The 14,535-nt window shown below is 42.7% G+C and overlaps 36 non-coding genes across 36 annotated transcripts; all 36 read right to left on the minus strand.

Annotated features, from left to right (window-relative positions):
* Positions 1 to 98: 98 nt before the first annotated feature.
* Positions 99 to 215, minus strand: LOC120292390. The gene has a single exon (XR_005550187.1). It is a non-coding gene; the product is annotated as a 5S ribosomal RNA (ribosomal RNA).
* Positions 216 to 507: 292 nt separating this feature from the next.
* LOC120292389 lies at positions 508 to 625 on the minus strand. The gene has a single exon (XR_005550186.1). It is a non-coding gene; the product is annotated as a 5S ribosomal RNA (ribosomal RNA).
* Positions 626 to 917: 292 nt separating this feature from the next.
* LOC120292391 lies at positions 918 to 1,034 on the minus strand. Its single transcript, XR_005550188.1, has one exon. It is a non-coding gene; the product is annotated as a 5S ribosomal RNA (ribosomal RNA).
* Positions 1,035 to 1,326: 292 nt separating this feature from the next.
* Positions 1,327 to 1,444, minus strand: LOC120292386. Its single transcript, XR_005550183.1, has one exon. It is a non-coding gene; the product is annotated as a 5S ribosomal RNA (ribosomal RNA).
* A 287-nt stretch (positions 1,445 to 1,731) lies between these two features.
* On the minus strand, positions 1,732 to 1,848 carry LOC120292392. Its single transcript, XR_005550189.1, has one exon. It is a non-coding gene; the product is annotated as a 5S ribosomal RNA (ribosomal RNA).
* Positions 1,849 to 2,138: 290 nt separating this feature from the next.
* Positions 2,139 to 2,256, minus strand: LOC120292364. Its single transcript, XR_005550160.1, has one exon. It is a non-coding gene; the product is annotated as a 5S ribosomal RNA (ribosomal RNA).
* A 291-nt stretch (positions 2,257 to 2,547) lies between these two features.
* On the minus strand, positions 2,548 to 2,664 carry LOC120292394. The gene has a single exon (XR_005550191.1). It is a non-coding gene; the product is annotated as a 5S ribosomal RNA (ribosomal RNA).
* A 290-nt stretch (positions 2,665 to 2,954) lies between these two features.
* LOC120292395 lies at positions 2,955 to 3,071 on the minus strand. The gene has a single exon (XR_005550192.1). It is a non-coding gene; the product is annotated as a 5S ribosomal RNA (ribosomal RNA).
* A 290-nt stretch (positions 3,072 to 3,361) lies between these two features.
* On the minus strand, positions 3,362 to 3,480 carry LOC120292280. The gene has a single exon (XR_005550076.1). It is a non-coding gene; the product is annotated as a 5S ribosomal RNA (ribosomal RNA).
* Positions 3,481 to 3,771: 291 nt separating this feature from the next.
* LOC120292370 lies at positions 3,772 to 3,890 on the minus strand. Its single transcript, XR_005550166.1, has one exon. It is a non-coding gene; the product is annotated as a 5S ribosomal RNA (ribosomal RNA).
* A 291-nt stretch (positions 3,891 to 4,181) lies between these two features.
* LOC120292396 lies at positions 4,182 to 4,298 on the minus strand. Its single transcript, XR_005550193.1, has one exon. It is a non-coding gene; the product is annotated as a 5S ribosomal RNA (ribosomal RNA).
* A 291-nt stretch (positions 4,299 to 4,589) lies between these two features.
* On the minus strand, positions 4,590 to 4,706 carry LOC120292397. Its single transcript, XR_005550194.1, has one exon. It is a non-coding gene; the product is annotated as a 5S ribosomal RNA (ribosomal RNA).
* Positions 4,707 to 4,998: 292 nt separating this feature from the next.
* Positions 4,999 to 5,116, minus strand: LOC120292368. The gene has a single exon (XR_005550164.1). It is a non-coding gene; the product is annotated as a 5S ribosomal RNA (ribosomal RNA).
* Positions 5,117 to 5,408: 292 nt separating this feature from the next.
* Positions 5,409 to 5,526, minus strand: LOC120292369. Its single transcript, XR_005550165.1, has one exon. It is a non-coding gene; the product is annotated as a 5S ribosomal RNA (ribosomal RNA).
* A 293-nt stretch (positions 5,527 to 5,819) lies between these two features.
* LOC120292331 lies at positions 5,820 to 5,938 on the minus strand. The gene has a single exon (XR_005550126.1). It is a non-coding gene; the product is annotated as a 5S ribosomal RNA (ribosomal RNA).
* Positions 5,939 to 6,230: 292 nt separating this feature from the next.
* LOC120292398 lies at positions 6,231 to 6,347 on the minus strand. The gene has a single exon (XR_005550195.1). It is a non-coding gene; the product is annotated as a 5S ribosomal RNA (ribosomal RNA).
* Positions 6,348 to 6,635: 288 nt separating this feature from the next.
* LOC120292399 lies at positions 6,636 to 6,752 on the minus strand. Its single transcript, XR_005550196.1, has one exon. It is a non-coding gene; the product is annotated as a 5S ribosomal RNA (ribosomal RNA).
* A 292-nt stretch (positions 6,753 to 7,044) lies between these two features.
* On the minus strand, positions 7,045 to 7,161 carry LOC120292401. Its single transcript, XR_005550197.1, has one exon. It is a non-coding gene; the product is annotated as a 5S ribosomal RNA (ribosomal RNA).
* Positions 7,162 to 7,454: 293 nt separating this feature from the next.
* Positions 7,455 to 7,571, minus strand: LOC120292402. Its single transcript, XR_005550198.1, has one exon. It is a non-coding gene; the product is annotated as a 5S ribosomal RNA (ribosomal RNA).
* Positions 7,572 to 7,864: 293 nt separating this feature from the next.
* LOC120292403 lies at positions 7,865 to 7,981 on the minus strand. Its single transcript, XR_005550199.1, has one exon. It is a non-coding gene; the product is annotated as a 5S ribosomal RNA (ribosomal RNA).
* Positions 7,982 to 8,272: 291 nt separating this feature from the next.
* On the minus strand, positions 8,273 to 8,389 carry LOC120292404. Its single transcript, XR_005550200.1, has one exon. It is a non-coding gene; the product is annotated as a 5S ribosomal RNA (ribosomal RNA).
* A 292-nt stretch (positions 8,390 to 8,681) lies between these two features.
* LOC120292406 lies at positions 8,682 to 8,798 on the minus strand. Its single transcript, XR_005550203.1, has one exon. It is a non-coding gene; the product is annotated as a 5S ribosomal RNA (ribosomal RNA).
* A 292-nt stretch (positions 8,799 to 9,090) lies between these two features.
* Positions 9,091 to 9,207, minus strand: LOC120292407. The gene has a single exon (XR_005550204.1). It is a non-coding gene; the product is annotated as a 5S ribosomal RNA (ribosomal RNA).
* Positions 9,208 to 9,498: 291 nt separating this feature from the next.
* Positions 9,499 to 9,615, minus strand: LOC120292408. Its single transcript, XR_005550205.1, has one exon. It is a non-coding gene; the product is annotated as a 5S ribosomal RNA (ribosomal RNA).
* A 291-nt stretch (positions 9,616 to 9,906) lies between these two features.
* LOC120292409 lies at positions 9,907 to 10,023 on the minus strand. Its single transcript, XR_005550206.1, has one exon. It is a non-coding gene; the product is annotated as a 5S ribosomal RNA (ribosomal RNA).
* Positions 10,024 to 10,315: 292 nt separating this feature from the next.
* LOC120292371 lies at positions 10,316 to 10,433 on the minus strand. Its single transcript, XR_005550167.1, has one exon. It is a non-coding gene; the product is annotated as a 5S ribosomal RNA (ribosomal RNA).
* Positions 10,434 to 10,724: 291 nt separating this feature from the next.
* On the minus strand, positions 10,725 to 10,841 carry LOC120292410. The gene has a single exon (XR_005550207.1). It is a non-coding gene; the product is annotated as a 5S ribosomal RNA (ribosomal RNA).
* Positions 10,842 to 11,134: 293 nt separating this feature from the next.
* Positions 11,135 to 11,251, minus strand: LOC120292281. The gene has a single exon (XR_005550077.1). It is a non-coding gene; the product is annotated as a 5S ribosomal RNA (ribosomal RNA).
* A 293-nt stretch (positions 11,252 to 11,544) lies between these two features.
* Positions 11,545 to 11,661, minus strand: LOC120292282. Its single transcript, XR_005550078.1, has one exon. It is a non-coding gene; the product is annotated as a 5S ribosomal RNA (ribosomal RNA).
* A 293-nt stretch (positions 11,662 to 11,954) lies between these two features.
* On the minus strand, positions 11,955 to 12,072 carry LOC120292372. Its single transcript, XR_005550168.1, has one exon. It is a non-coding gene; the product is annotated as a 5S ribosomal RNA (ribosomal RNA).
* Positions 12,073 to 12,364: 292 nt separating this feature from the next.
* On the minus strand, positions 12,365 to 12,482 carry LOC120292373. Its single transcript, XR_005550170.1, has one exon. It is a non-coding gene; the product is annotated as a 5S ribosomal RNA (ribosomal RNA).
* A 290-nt stretch (positions 12,483 to 12,772) lies between these two features.
* On the minus strand, positions 12,773 to 12,889 carry LOC120292283. Its single transcript, XR_005550079.1, has one exon. It is a non-coding gene; the product is annotated as a 5S ribosomal RNA (ribosomal RNA).
* A 293-nt stretch (positions 12,890 to 13,182) lies between these two features.
* On the minus strand, positions 13,183 to 13,299 carry LOC120292284. The gene has a single exon (XR_005550080.1). It is a non-coding gene; the product is annotated as a 5S ribosomal RNA (ribosomal RNA).
* A 294-nt stretch (positions 13,300 to 13,593) lies between these two features.
* LOC120292285 lies at positions 13,594 to 13,710 on the minus strand. The gene has a single exon (XR_005550081.1). It is a non-coding gene; the product is annotated as a 5S ribosomal RNA (ribosomal RNA).
* A 293-nt stretch (positions 13,711 to 14,003) lies between these two features.
* LOC120292287 lies at positions 14,004 to 14,120 on the minus strand. The gene has a single exon (XR_005550083.1). It is a non-coding gene; the product is annotated as a 5S ribosomal RNA (ribosomal RNA).
* A 292-nt stretch (positions 14,121 to 14,412) lies between these two features.
* Positions 14,413 to 14,529, minus strand: LOC120292288. The gene has a single exon (XR_005550084.1). It is a non-coding gene; the product is annotated as a 5S ribosomal RNA (ribosomal RNA).
* Between the last annotated feature and the right edge of the window lie 6 nt (positions 14,530 to 14,535).

Raw genomic sequence — 14,535 nt, forward strand, 5'->3', positions numbered from 1 at the left:
GGAAATCGTCAAAATAAGAATAAAAAACGAAATAAATCTAAAATCGATCGAAATCTCGACCCGGCAAATCGTCAAAATAAAAATAAAAACGAAAAAGAGGGGTGCAACACGAGGACTTCCCAGAGGTCACCCATCCTAGTACTACTCTCGCCCAAGCACGCTTAACTTCGGAGTTCGATGGGATCCGGTGCATTAGTGCTGGTATGATCGCACCCGTCATGTTACGCATTGCAAACTTATTTGAAGCAAAAGCCATTTCTCGTCTTAAGAAATGTCCGCAGAGTTCTACTTCCGGCTTTCGAGGAGCCGTTGCGCAATCGCCGGATAAATTAACGATATATTAACTTAGAAACAACGGAAAATATACGGAGAACTTTTAAAACCGTTTCCCTCGATCGAAATCTCGACCCGGAAATCGTCAATATAAGAATATAAAACGAAATCAATCTAAAATCGATCGAAATGTCGACCCGGCAAATCGTCAAAATAAAAATAAAAACGAAAAAGGGGGTGCAACACGAGGACTTCCTGTGAGGTCACCCATCCTAGTACTACTCTCGCCCAAGCACGCTTAACTTCGGAGTTCGATGGGATCCGGTGCATTAGTGCTGGTATGATCGCACCCGTCATGTTACGCATTGCAAACTTATTTGAAGCAAAAGCCATTTCTCGTCTTAAGAAATGTCCGCAGAGTTCTACTTCCGGCTTTCGAGGAGCCGTTGCGCAATCGCCGGATAAATTAACGATATATTAACTTAGAAACAACGGAAAATATACGGAGAACTTTTAAAACCGTTTCCTCGATCGAAATCTCGACCCGGGAAATCGTCAAAATAAGAATAAAAACGAAATCAATCTAAAATCGATCGAAATCTCGACCCGGCAAATCGTCAAAATAAAAATAAAAACGAAAAAGAGGGGTGCAACACGAGGACTTCCCAGAGGTCACCCATCCTAGTACTACTCTCGCCCAAGCACGCTTAACTTCGGAGTTCGATGGGATCCGGTGCATTAGTGCTGGTATGATCGCACCCGTCATGTTACGCATTGCAAACTTATTTGAAGCAAAAGCCATTTCTCGTCTTAAGAAATGTCCGCAGAGTTCTACTTCCGGCTTTCGAGGAGCCGTTGCGCAATCGCCGGATAAATTAACGATATATTAACTTAGAAACAACGGAAAATATACGGAGAACTTTTAAAAACCGTTTCCCTCGATCGAAATCTCGACTGGAAATCGTCAAATAAGAATAAAAAAACGAAATAAATCTAAAATCGATCGAAATCTCGACCCGGCAAATCGTCAAAATAAAAATAAAAACGAAAAGAGGGGTGCAACACGAGGACTTCCCAGAGGTCACCCATCCTAGTACTACTCTCGCCCAAGCACGCTTAACTTCGGAGTTCTGATGGGATCCGGTGCATTAGTGCTGGTATGATCGCACCCGTCATGTTACGCATTGCAAACTTATTTGAAGCAAAAGCCATTTCTCGTCTTAAGAAATGTCCAGTTCTACTTCCGGCTTTCGAGGAGCCGTTGCGCAATCGCCGGATAAATTAACGATATATTAACTTAGAAACAACGGAAAATATACGGAGAACTTTTAAAACCGTTTCCCTCGATCGAAATCTCGACCCGGGAAATCGTCAAATAAGAATAAAAACGAAATCAATCTAAAATCGATCGAAATCTCGACCCGGCAAATCGTCAAAATAAAAATAAAAACGAAAAGAGGGGTGCAACACGAGGACTTCCCAGAGGTCACCCATCCTAGTACTACTCTCGCCCAAGCACGCTTAACTTCGGAGTTCGATGGGATCCGGTGCATTAGTGCTGGTATGATCGCACCCGTCATGTTACGCATTGCAAACTTATTTGAAGCAAAAGCCATTTCTCGTCTTAAGAAATGTCCGCAGAGTTCTACTTCCGGCTTTCGAGGAGCCGTTGCGCAATCGCCGGATAAATTAACGATATATTAACTTAGAAACAACGGAAAATATACGGAGAACTTTTAAAACCGTTTCCTCGATCGAAATCTCGACTGGAAATCGTCAAAATAAGAATAAAAACGAAATAAATCTAAAATCGATCGAAATCTCGACCCGGCAAATCGTCAAAATAAAAATAAAAACGAAAAAGAGGGGTGCAACACGAGGACTTCCCAGGAGGTCACCCATCCTAGTACTACTCTCGCCCAAGCACGCTTAACTTCGGAGTTCGATGGGATCCGGTGCATTAGTGCTGGTATGATCGCACCCGTCATGTTACGCATTGCAAACTTATTTGAAGCAAAAGCCATTTCTCGTCTTAAGAAATGTCCGCAGAGTTCTACTTCCGGCTTTCGAGGAGCCGTTGCGCAATCGCCGGATAAATTAACGATATATTAACTTAGAAACAACGGAAAATATACGGAGAACTTTTAAAACCGTTTCCCTCGATCGAAATCTCGACTGGAAATCGTCAAAATAAGAATAAAAACGAAATAAATCTAAAATCGATCGAAATCTCGACCCGGCAAATCGTCAAAATAAAAATAAAAACGAAAAAGAGGGGTGCAACACGAGGACTTCCCAGAGGTCACCCATCCTAGTACTACTCTCGCCCAAGCACGCTTAACTTCGGAGTTCGATGGGATCCGGTGCATTAGTGCTGGTATGATCGCACCCGTCATGTTACGCATTGCAAACTTATTTGAAGCAAAAGCCATTTCTCGTCTTAAGAAATGTCCGCAGAGTTCTACTTCCGGCTTTCGAGGAGCCGTTGCGCAATCGCCGGATAAATTAACGATATATTAACTTAGAAACAACGGAAAATATACGGAGAACTTTTAAAACCGTTTCCTCGATCGAAATCTCGACTGGAAATCGTCAAAATAAGAATATAAAACGAAATCAATCTAAAATCGATCGAAATCTCGACCCGGCAAATCGTCAAAATAAAAATAAAAACGAAAAGAGGGGTGCAACACGAGGACTTCCCAGAGGTCACCCATCCTAGTACTACTCTCGCCCAAGCACGCTTAACTTCGGAGTTCGATGGGATCCGGTGCATTAGTGCTGGTATGATCGCACCCGTCATGTTACGCATTGCAAACTTATTTGAAGCAAAAGCCATTTCTCGTCTTAAGAAATGTCCGCAGAGTTCTACTTCCGGCTTTCGAGGAGCCGTTGCGCAATCGCCGGATAAATTAACGATATATTAACTTAGAAACAACGGAAAATATACGGAGAACTTTTAAAACCGTTTCCTCGATCGAAATCTCGACTGGAAATCGTCAAAATAAGAATATAAAACGAAATCAATCTAAAATCGATCGAAATCTCGACCCGGCAAATCGTCAAAATAAAAATAAAAACGAAAAGAGGGGTGCAACACGAGGACTTCCCAGGAGGTCACCCATCCTAGTACTACTCTCGCCCAAGCACGCTTAACTTCGGAGTTCTGATGGGATCCGGTGCATTAGTGCTGGTATGATCGCACCCGTCATGTTACGCATTGCAAACTTATTTGAAGCAAAAGCCATTTCTCGTCTTAAGAAATGTCCGCAGAGTTCTACTTCCGGCTTTCGAGGAGCCGTTGCGCAATCGCCGGATAAATTAACGATATATTAACTTAGAAACAACGGAAAATATACGGAGAACTTTTAAAACCGTTTCCCTCGATCGAAATCTCGACTGGGAATCGTCAAAATAAGAATAAAAACGAAATCAATCTAAAATCGATCGAAATCTCGACCCGGCAAATCGTCAAAATAAAAATAAAAACGAAAAAGAGGGGTGCAACACGAGGACTTCCCAGGAGGTCACCCATCCTAGTACTACTCTCGCCCAAGCACGCTTAACTTCGGAGTTCTGATGGGATCCGGTGCATTAGTGCTGGTATGATCGCACCCGTCATGTTACGCATTGCAAACTTATTTGAAGCAAAAGCCATTTCTCGTCTTAAGAAATGTCCGCAGAGTTCTACTTCCGGCTTTCGAGGAGCCGTTGCGCAATCGCCGGATAAATTAACGATATATTAACTTAGAAACAACGGAAAATATACGGAGAACTTTTAAAACCGTTTCCCTCGATCGAAATCTCGACTGGAAATCGTCAAAATAAGAATAAAAACGAAATAAATCTAAAATCGATCGAAATCTCGACCCGGCAAATCGTCAAAATAAAAATAAAAACGAAAAAGAGGGGTGCAACACGAGGACTTCCCAGAGGTCACCCATCCTAGTACTACTCTCGCCCAAGCACGCTTAACTTCGGAGTTCGATGGGATCCGGTGCATTAGTGCTGGTATGATCGCACCCGTCATGTTACGCATTGCAAACTTATTTGAAGCAAAAGCCATTTCTCGTCTTAAGAAATGTCCGCAGAGTTCTACTTCCGGCTTTCGAGGAGCCGTTGCGCAATCGCCGGATAAATTAACGATATATTAACTTAGAAACAACGGAAAATATACGGAGAACTTTTAAAACCGTTTCCTCGATCGAAATCTCGACCCGGGAAATCGTCAAAATAAGAATAAAAACGAAATCAATCTAAAATCGATCGAAATCTCGACCCGGCAAATCGTCAAAATAAAAATAAAAACGAAAAGAGGGGTGCAACACGAGGACTTCCCAGAGGTCACCCATCCTAGTACTACTCTCGCCCAAGCACGCTTAACTTCGGAGTTCGATGGGATCCGGTGCATTAGTGCTGGTATGATCGCACCCGTCATGTTACGCATTGCAAACTTATTTGAAGCAAAAGCCATTTCTCGTCTTAAGAAATGTCCGCAGAGTTCTACTTCCGGCTTTCGAGGAGCCGTTGCGCAATCGCCGGATAAATTAACGATATATTAACTTAGAAACAACGGAAAATATACGGAGAACTTTTAAAACCGTTTCCCTCGATCGAAATCTCGACCCGGAAATCGTCAAAATAAGAATAAAAACGAAATAAATCTAAAATCGATCGAAATCTCGACCCGGCAAATCGTCAAAATAAAAATAAAAACGAAAAAGAGGGGTGCAACACGAGGACTTCCCAGGAGGTCACCCATCCTAGTACTACTCTCGCCCAAGCACGCTTAACTTCGGAGTTCGATGGGATCCGGTGCATTAGTGCTGGTATGATCGCACCCGTCATGTTACGCATTGCAAACTTATTTGAAGCAAAAGCCATTTCTCGTCTTAAGAAATGTCCGCAGAGTTCTACTTCCGGCTTTCGAGGAGCCGTTGCGCAATCGCCGGATAAATTAACGATATATTAACTTAGAAACAACGGAAAATATACGGAGAACTTTTAAAACCGTTTCCTCGATCGAAATCTCGACTGGGAAATCGTCAAAATAAGAATAAAAAACGAAATAAATCTAAAATCGATCGAAATCTCGACCCGGCAAATCGTCAAAATAAAAATAAAAACGAAAAAGAGGGGTGCAACACGAGGACTTCCCAGGAGGTCACCCATCCTAGTACTACTCTCGCCCAAGCACGCTTAACTTCGGAGTTCGATGGGATCCGGTGCATTAGTGCTGGTATGATCGCACCCGTCATGTTACGCATTGCAAACTTATTTGAAGCAAAAGCCATTTCTCGTCTTAAGAAATGTCCGCAGAGTTCTACTTCCGGCTTTCGAGGAGCCGTTGCGCAATCGCCGGATAAATTAACGATATATTAACTTAGAAACAACGGAAAATATACGGAGAACTTTTAAAACCGTTTCCCTCGATCGAAATCTCGACCCGGAAATCGTCAATATAAGAATATAAAACGAAATCAATCTAAAATCGATCGAAATGTCGACTCGGCAAATCGTCAAAATAAAAATAAAAACGAAAAAGAGGGGTGCAACACGAGGACTTCCCAGAAGGTCACCCATCCTAGTACTACTCTCGCCCAAGCACGCTTAACTTCGGAGTTCTGATGGGATCCGGTGCATTAGTGCTGGTATGATCGCACCCGTCATGTTACGCATTGCAAACTTATTTGAAGCAAAAGCCATTTCCGTCTTAAGAAATGTCCGCAGAGTTCTACTTCCGGCTTTCGAGGAGCCGTTGCGCAATCGCCGGATAAATTAACGATATATTAACTTAGAAACAACGGAAAATATACGGAGAACTTTTAAAAACCGTTTCCTCGATCGAAATCTCGACCCGGGAAATCGTCAAAATAAGAATAAAAAACGAAATAAATCTAAAATCGATCGAAATCTCGACCCGGCAAATCGTCAAAATAAAAATAAAAACGAAAAGAGGGGTGCAACACGAGGACTTCCCAGAGGTCACCCATCCTAGTACTACTCTCGCCCAAGCACGCTTAACTTCGGAGTTCGATGGGATCCGGTGCATTAGTGCTGGTATGATCGCACCCGTCATGTTACGCATTGCAAACTTATTTGAAGCAAAAGCCATTTCTCGTCTTAAGAAATGTCCGCAGAGTTCTACTTCCGGCTTTCGAGGAGCCGTTGCGCAATCGCCGGATAAATTAACGATATATTAACTTAGAAACAACGGAAAATATACGGAGAACTTTTAAAACCGTTTCCTCGATCGAAATCTCGACTGGAAATCGTCAAATAAGAATAAAAACGAAATAAATCTAAAATCGATCGAAATCTCGACCCGGCAAATCGTCAAAATAAAAATAAAAACGAAAAGAGGGGTGCAACACGAGGACTTCCCAGAGGTCACCCATCCTAGTACTACTCTCGCCCAAGCACGCTTAACTTCGGAGTTCGATGGGATCCGGTGCATTAGTGCTGGTATGATCGCACCCGTCATGTTACGCATTGCAAACTTATTTGAAGCAAAAGCCATTTCTCGTCTTAAGAAATGTCCGCAGAGTTCTACTTCCGGCTTTCGAGGAGCCGTTGCGCAATCGCCGGATAAATTAACGATATATTAACTTAGAAACAACGGAAAATATACGGAGAACTTTTAAAACCGTTTCCCTCGATCGAAATCTCGACTGGGAAATCGTCAAAATAAGAATAAAAACGAAATCAATCTAAAATCGATCGAAATCTCGACCCGGCAAATCGTCAAAATAAAAATAAAAACGAAAAAGAGGGGTGCAACACGAGGACTTCCCAGAGGTCACCCATCCTAGTACTACTCTCGCCCAAGCACGCTTAACTTCGGAGTTCGATGGGATCCGGTGCATTAGTGCTGGTATGATCGCACCCGTCATGTTACGCATTGCAAACTTATTTGAAGCAAAAGCCATTTCTCGTCTTAAGAAATGTCCGCAGAGTTCTACTTCCGGCTTTCGAGGAGCCGTTGCGCAATCGCCGGATAAATTAACGATATATTAACTTAGAAACAACGGAAAATATACGGAGAACTTTTAAAAACCGTTTCCCTCGATCGAAATCTCGACTGGAAATCGTCAAAATAAGAATAAAAAACGAAATCAAATCTAAAATCGATCGAAATCTCGACCCGGCAAATCGTCAAAATAAAAATAAAAACGAAAAGAGGGGTGCAACACGAGGACTTCCCAGAGGTCACCCATCCTAGTACTACTCTCGCCCAAGCACGCTTAACTTCGGAGTTCGATGGGATCCGGTGCATTAGTGCTGGTATGATCGCACCCGTCATGTTACGCATTGCAAACTTATTTGAAGCAAAAGCCATTTCTCGTCTTAAGAAATGTCCGCAGAGTTCTACTTCCGGCTTTCGAGGAGCCGTTGCGCAATCGCCGGATAAATTAACGATATATTAACTTAGAAACAACGGAAAATATACGGAGAACTTTTAAAACCGTTTCCCTCGATCGAAATCTCGACCCGGGAAATCGTCAAAATAAGAATATAAAACGAAATCAATCTAAAATCGATCGAAATCTCGACCCGGCAAATCGTCAAAATAAAAATAAAAACGAAAAGAGGGGTGCAACACGAGGACTTCCCAGAGGTCACCCATCCTAGTACTACTCTCGCCCAAGCACGCTTAACTTCGGAGTTCGATGGGATCCGGTGCATTAGTGCTGGTATGATCGCACCCGTCATGTTACGCATTGCAAACTTATTTGAAGCAAAAGCCATTTCTCGTCTTAAGAAATGTCCGCAGAGTTCTACTTCCGGCTTTCGAGGAGCCGTTGCGCAATCGCCGGATAAATTAACGATATATTAACTTAGAAACAACGGAAAATATACGGAGAACTTTTAAAACCGTTTCCTCGATCGAAATCTCGACTGGGAAATCGTCAAAATAAGAATAAAAACGAAATAAATCTAAAATCGATCGAAATCTCGACCCGGCAAATCGTCAAAATAAAAATAAAAACGAAAAAGAGGGGTGCAACACGAGGACTTCCCAGAGGTCACCCATCCTAGTACTACTCTCGCCCAAGCACGCTTAACTTCGGAGTTCGATGGGATCCGGTGCATTAGTGCTGGTATGATCGCACCCGTCATGTTACGCATTGCAAACTTATTTGAAGCAAAAGCCATTTCTCGTCTTAAGAAATGTCCGCAGAGTTCTACTTCCGGCTTTCAGGAGCCGTTGCGCAATCGCCGGATAAATTAACGATATATTAACTTAGAAACAACGGAAAATATACGGAGAACTTTTAAAAACCGTTTCCTCGATCGAAATCTCGACCCGGAAATCGTCAAAATAAGAATAAAAAACGAAATCAATCTAAAATCGATCGAAATCTCGACCCGGCAAATCGTCAAAATAAAAATAAAAACGAAAAAGAGGGGTGCAACACGAGGACTTCCCAGAGGTCACCCATCCTAGTACTACTCTCGCCCAAGCACGCTTAACTTCGGAGTTCGATGGGATCCGGTGCATTAGTGCTGGTATGATCGCACCCGTCATGTTACGCATTGCAAACTTATTTGAAGCAAAAGCCATTTCTCGTCTTAAGAAATGTCCGCAGAGTTCTACTTCCGGCTTTCGAGGAGCCGTTGCGCAATCGCCGGATAAATTAACGATATATTAACTTAGAAACAACGGAAAATATACGGAGAACTTTTAAAACCGTTTCCCTCGATCGAAATCTCGACCCGGAAATCGTCAAAATAAGAATAAAAACGAAATAAATCTAAAATCGATCGAAATCTCGACCCGGCAAATCGTCAAAATAAAAATAAAAACGAAAAAGAGGGGTGCAACACGAGGACTTCCCAGAGGTCACCCATCCTAGTACTACTCTCGCCCAAGCACGCTTAACTTCGGAGTTCGATGGGATCCGGTGCATTAGTGCTGGTATGATCGCACCCGTCATGTTACGCATTGCAAACTTATTTGAAGCAAAAGCCATTTCTCGTCTTAAGAAATGTCCGCAGAGTTCTACTTCCGGCTTTCGAGGAGCCGTTGCGCAATCGCCGGATAAATTAACGATATATTAACTTAGAAACAACGGAAAATATACGGAGAACTTTTAAAACCGTTTCCTCGATCGAAATCTCGACCCGGAAATCGTCAAAATAAGAATAAAAAACGAAATCAATCTAAAATCGATCGAAATCTCGACCCGGCAAATCGTCAAAATAAAAATAAAAACGAAAAGAGGGGTGCAACACGAGGACTTCCCAGAGGTCACCCATCCTAGTACTACTCTCGCCCAAGCACGCTTAACTTCGGAGTTCGATGGGATCCGGTGCATTAGTGCTGGTATGATCGCACCCGTCATGTTACGCATTGCAAACTTATTTGAAGCAAAAGCCATTTCTCGTCTTAAGAAATGTCCGCAGAGTTCTACTTCCGGCTTTCGAGGAGCCGTTGCGCAATCGCCGGATAAATTAACGATATATTAACTTAGAAACAACGGAAAATATACGGAGAACTTTTAAAACCGTTTCCCTCGATCGAAATCTCGACTGGGAAATCGTCAAAATAAGAATAAAAACGAAATCAATCTAAAATCGATCGAAATCTCGACCCGGCAAATCGTCAAAATAAAAATAAAAACGAAAAGAGGGGTGCAACACGAGGACTTCCCAGAGGTCACCCATCCTAGTACTACTCTCGCCCAAGCACGCTTAACTTCGGAGTTCGATGGGATCCGGTGCATTAGTGCTGGTATGATCGCACCCGTCATGTTACGCATTGCAAACTTATTTGAAGCAAAAGCCATTTCTCGTCTTAAGAAATGTCCGCAGAGTTCTACTTCCGGCTTTCGAGGAGCCGTTGCGCAATCGCCGGATAAATTAACGATATATTAACTTAGAAACAACGGAAAATATACGGAGAACTTTTAAAAACCGTTTCCTCGATCGAAATCTCGACTGGAAATCGTCAAAATAAGAATAAAAAACGAAATAAATCTAAAATCGATCGAAATCTCGACCCGGCAAATCGTCAAAATAAAAATAAAAACGAAAAAGAGGGGTGCAACACGAGGACTTCCCAGGAGGTCACCCATCCTAGTACTACTCTCGCCCAAGCACGCTTAACTTCGGAGTTCGATGGGATCCGGTGCATTAGTGCTGGTATGATCGCACCCGTCATGTTACGCATTGCAAACTTATTTGAAGCAAAAGCCATTTCTCGTCTTAAGAAATGTCCGCAGAGTTCTACTTCCGGCTTTCGAGGAGCCGTTGCGCAATCGCCGGATAAATTAACGATATATTAACTTAGAAACAACGGAAAATATACGGAGAACTTTTAAAACCGTTTCCCTCGATCGAAATCTCGACCCGGAAATCGTCAAAATAAGAATAAAAACGAAATCAATCTAAAATCGATCGAAATCTCGACCCGGCAAATCGTCAAAATAAAAATAAAAACGAAAAGAGGGGTGCAACACGAGGACTTCCCAGAGGTCACCCATCCTAGTACTACTCTCGCCCAAGCACGCTTAACTTCGGAGTTCGATGGGATCCGGTGCATTAGTGCTGGTATGATCGCACCCGTCATGTTACGCATTGCAAACTTATTTGAAGCAAAAGCCATTTCTCGTCTTAAGAAATGTCCGCAGAGTTCTACTTCCGGCTTTCGAGGAGCCGTTGCGCAATCGCCGGATAAATTAACGATATATTAACTTAGAAACAACGGAAAATATACGGAGAACTTTTAAAACCGTTTCCCTCGATCGAAATCTCGACTGGGAAATCGTCAAAATAAGAATAAAAAACGAAATAAATCTAAAATCGATCGAAATCTCGACCCGGCAAATCGTCAAAATAAAAATAAAAACGAAAAAGAGGGGTGCAACACGAGGACTTCCCAGAGGTCACCCATCCTAGTACTACTCTCGCCCAAGCACGCTTAACTTCGGAGTTCGATGGGATCCGGTGCATTAGTGCTGGTATGATCGCACCCGTCATGTTACGCATTGCAAACTTATTTGAAGCAAAAGCCATTTCTCGTCTTAAGAAATGTCCGCAGAGTTCTACTTCCGGCTTTCGAGGAGCCGTTGCGCAATCGCCGGATAAATTAACGATATATTAACTTAGAAACAACGGAAAATATACGGAGAACTTTTAAAAACCGTTTCCTCGATCGAAATCTCGACCCGGGAAATCGTCAAAATAAGAATAAAAACGAAATCAAATCTAAAATCGATCGAAATCTCGACCCGGCAAATCGTCAAAATAAAAATAAAAACGAAAAGAGGGGTGCAACACGAGGACTTCCCAGAGGTCACCCATCCTAGTACTACTCTCGCCCAAGCACGCTTAACTTCGGAGTTCGATGGGATCCGGTGCATTAGTGCTGGTATGATCGCACCCGTCATGTTACGCATTGCAAACTTATTTGAAGCAAAAGCCATTTCTCGTCTTAAGAAATGTCCGCAGAGTTCTACTTCCGGCTTTCGAGGAGCCGTTGCGCAATCGCCGGATAAATTAACGATATATTAACTTAGAAACAACGGAAAATATACGGAGAACTTTTAAAACCGTTTCCTCGATCGAAATCTCGACCCGGGAAATCGTCAAAATAAGAATATAAAACGAAATCAATCTAAAATCGATCGAAATCTCGACCCGGCAAATCGTCAAAATAAAAATAAAAACGAAAAAGAGGGGTGCAACACGAGGACTTCCCAGGAGGTCACCCATCCTAGTACTACTCTCGCCCAAGCACGCTTAACTTCGGAGTTCGATGGGATCCGGTGCATTAGTGCTGGTATGATCGCACCCGTCATGTTACGCATTGCAAACTTATTTGAAGCAAAAGCCATTTCTCGTCTTAAGAAATGTCCGCAGAGTTCTACTTCCGGCTTTCGAGGAGCCGTTGCGCAATCGCCGGATAAATTAACGATATATTAACTTAGAAACAACGGAAAATATACGGAGAACTTTTAAAACCGTTTCCTCGATCGAAATCTCGACTGGGAAATCGTCAAAATAAGAATAAAAAACGAAATAAATCTAAAATCGATCGAAATCTCGACCCGGCAAATCGTCAAAATAAAAATAAAAACGAAAAAGAGGGGTGCAACACGAGGACTTCCCAGGAGGTCACCCATCCTAGTACTACTCTCGCCCAAGCACGCTTAACTTCGGAGTTCGATGGGATCCGGTGCATTAGTGCTGGTATGATCGCACCCGTCATGTTACGCATTGCAAACTTATTTGAAGCAAAAGCCATTTCTCGTCTTAAGAAATGTCCGCAGAGTTCTACTTCCGGCTTTCGAGGAGCCGTTGCGCAATCGCCGGATAAATTAACGATATATTAACTTAGAAACAACGGAAAATATACGGAGAACTTTTAAAACCGTTTCCTCGATCGAAATCTCGACTGGGAAATCGTCAAAATAAGAATAAAAACGAAATCAATCTAAAATCGATCGAAATCTCGACCCGGCAAATCGTCAAAATAAAAATAAAAACGAAAAGAGGGGTGCAACACGAGGACTTCCCAGAGGTCACCCATCCTAGTACTACTCTCGCCCAAGCACGCTTAACTTCGGAGTTCGATGGGATCCGGTGCATTAGTGCTGGTATGATCGCACCCGTCATGTTACGCATTGCAAACTTATTTGAAGCAAAAGCCATTTCTCGTCTTAAGAAATGTCCGCAGAGTTCTACTTCCGGCTTTCGAGGAGCCGTTGCGCAATCGCCGGATAAATTAACGATATATTAACTTAGAAACAACGGAAAATATACGGAGAACTTTTAAAACCGTTTCCCTCGATCGAAATCTCGACCCGGAAATCGTCAAAATAAGAATAAAAAACGAAATCAATCTAAAATCGATCGAAATCTCGACCCGGCAAATCGTCAAAATAAAAATAAAAACGAAAAAGAGGGGTGCAACACGAGGACTTCCCAGAGGTCACCCATCCTAGTACTACTCTCGCCCAAGCACGCTTAACTTCGGAGTTCGATGGGATCCGGTGCATTAGTGCTGGTATGATCGCACCCGTCATGTTACGCATTGCAAACTTATTTGAAGCAAAAGCCATTTCTCGTCTTAAGAAATGTCCGCAGAGTTCTACTTCCGGCTTTCGAGGAGCCGTTGCGCAATCGCCGGATAAATTAACGATATATTAACTTAGAAACAACGGAAAATATACGGAGAACTTTTAAAAACCGTTTCCTCGATCGAAATCTCGACCCGGAAATCGTCAAAATAAGAATAAAAAAACGAAATCAATCTAAAATCGATCGAAATCTCGACCCGGCAAATCGTCAAAATAAAAATAAAAACGAAAAAGAGGGGTGCAACACGAGGACTTCCCAGAGGTCACCCATCCTAGTACTACTCTCGCCCAAGCACGCTTAACTTCGGAGTTCGATGGGATCCGGTGCATTAGTGCTGGTATGATCGCACCCGTCATGTTACGCATTGCAAACTTATTTGAAGCAAAAGCCATTTCTCGTCTTAAGAAATGTCCGCAGAGTTCTACTTCCGGCTTTCGAGGAGCCGTTGCGCAATCGCCGGATAAATTAACGATATATTAACTTAGAAACAACGGAAAATATACGGAGAACTTTTAAAACCGTTTCCCTCGATCGAAATCTCGACTGGGAAATCGTCAAAATAAGAATAAAAAACGAAATAAATCTAAAATCGATCGAAATCTCGACCCGGCAAATCGTCAAAATAAAAATAAAAACGAAAAAGAGGGGTGCAACACGAGGACTTCCCAGAGGTCACCCATCCTAGTACTACTCTCGCCCAAGCACGCTTAACTTCGGAGTTCGATGGGATCCGGTGCATTAGTGCTGGTATGATCGCACCCGTCATGTTACGCATTGCAAACTTATTTGAAGCAAAAGCCATTTCTCGTCTTAAGAAATGTCCGCAGAGTTCTACTTCCGGCTTTCGAGGAGCCGTTGCGCAATCGCCGGATAAATTAACGATATATTAACTTAGAAACAACGGAAAATATACGGAGAACTTTTAAAAACCGTTTCCCTCGATCGAAATCTCGACTGGAAATCGTCAAAATAAGAATAAAAACGAAATCAATCTAAAATCGATCGAAATCTCGACCCGGCAAATCGTCAAAATAAAAATAAAAACGAAAAAGAGGGGTGCAACACGAGGACTTCCCAGAGGTCACCCATCCTAGTACTACTCTCGCCCAAGCACGCTTAACTTCGGAGTTCGATGGGATCCGGTGCATTAGTGCTGGTATGATCGCACCCGTCATG

This window comes from Eucalyptus grandis, chromosome 3, assembly GCF_016545825.1.
Source record: "Eucalyptus grandis isolate ANBG69807.140 chromosome 3, ASM1654582v1, whole genome shotgun sequence".
Taxonomy (NCBI): domain Eukaryota; kingdom Viridiplantae; phylum Streptophyta; class Magnoliopsida; order Myrtales; family Myrtaceae; genus Eucalyptus; species Eucalyptus grandis.